Here is a 1853-nt window from a genome sequence, read left to right on the forward strand (position 1 = left end):
AAAAATAGTTATGCCCAAATTAGTGACGACTGTTCACTTTCTGTCAACCAGCTTTGTACCAGTTCTTCACCTAAATCATTTCCCATCGATTCCTTCTATTTTCTGAGACATGGATTATAACTTATTAAGGAATAATGATCTTGGTACCACCATGGATAATTGATTGAATGATCAAAGAGAATAAGTAAAGGATCGATTATAATCCCATATTATGTGTTGTGCACTATACTTGTAGGTCGAGACAAGGACATCGTCCCATTACTACCGGGAGCCGATCACTGTGAGTAATAGTAGTGTAATGATATGTTTCACTTACTTCCAGCGATTATGATTTATGTATTGTTATTTGTGAATGGCCTATTCCATTGATATTGTGCTTTGATTAAATTAATGGATATGATTGAATAATGGCATTGATATGGACCTAAAGTCGTTCTGTCCCTGTTAATAGAAGTGGGCCCGAGGCTATTATGATGTGAATTGTTCTGTCCCTATTAATAGTAGTGTAGTGATACATGTGCCTTCTGTTAATAGTTATTATTATGTTATGTTATTCGCAAGACAACTATGTCGACTTGTAATAAACCGTGGAGAAATTTATGTGCACTATTGTATAATGGTAATCTTATGAATCTGGAATAATTCTATATCATCTGTTGGGCCTAAGGCCGTTATAATGTAAATTGATTATGATTCATGGCCAGAGGCCAAGGGAGGTAGTGCACATGTCGATGTTCTACCTACCCTACCATGTGTGGACAATTGCCGTTATTTGGGCTTAAAGCCGTTCTGTATCATATTTGGTCTTAAAGTCGTTCTGTATCGTATCTGGGCTTAAAGTCGTTCTGTATCGTATCTGGGCTTAAAGCCGTTCTGTATAATCTGTTAGGCTAGAGGCCGTTCTGTATAATTTGTTAGGCGAGAGCCGCTCCGTATAATCTGTTGGGCCTGAGGACGCTCTGCATAGTGTGTTAGGCCTAAGGCCGTTTTGTGTTTTGCATGGGCTTAAGGGCGGTCTATATTACATTTGATCTTAAAGCCAGCCTGTATTATAAGTGAGCTTAAAACTGTATTGAAATATAGTTATGGATAAGACCTGTATATAGTTTGGTATCTGTCTAGCTATTTTATCCAAGGTTTTACTTATTCAATTAACCTCCTTACATTGCTATTATTCACTGAGCTTTGCTCATTCCGTTTTATATGTATTTCTGTAGGTGAGCCATCGAAGATTGACACTAGAGTTGTACTGAGGTTTGCCTGTCTTCCAAGTCACCTGGGGTATGTCTCCGTGTGGAGGCCTTAATTTGTGTTGGGAGTCATATAAACTATTAAGTCTTATGTAAGTGTGTGTGAGATCTATATAAATTCTGTGAATATATATGTAACTCTGGAAATGTATTTAAATGCTTAAATCCAATTAAACCATCATGTATGCACAAGCTCAATGGATGTTGTCTTTTATTGATTTTGCTTCTGCTTAAGGCCCGTATGTGGTTACATATTATTCTAAAATTCTGTTTTGAGGCCTATGTATAGGCCGGTCATGGACCAAACTTTTAGGGGCGGCTTTGGGCCATGACATTGTAGTTCTTTGATGAGCAAGACCAAGGGGATGTGTATATTGATTGGTTTGATCTAAACGGGTCAATAGACAATTCGGGGTGGCTAAGTGATGAACCTGATATAGATGAGGGAACAGAAGTGAAACTGGAAGAATAAAAAGCGGGAGCCGCTGTAATGGCCAGAACGGTCGATGGAAAGGGTAAACTGCCAGAAAACACCGGTGAAGAACAATTGGCTCAAGAACTGGGCATTGTTAGTATTGTACATACAGAACAAGAAGCCACGCT

The sequence above is a fragment of the Camellia sinensis genome, chromosome 8 (genome assembly GCF_055761805.1).
Source record: "Camellia sinensis isolate YWXY chromosome 8, ASM5576180v1, whole genome shotgun sequence".
Classification (NCBI taxonomy): Eukaryota; Viridiplantae; Streptophyta; class Magnoliopsida; order Ericales; family Theaceae; genus Camellia; species Camellia sinensis.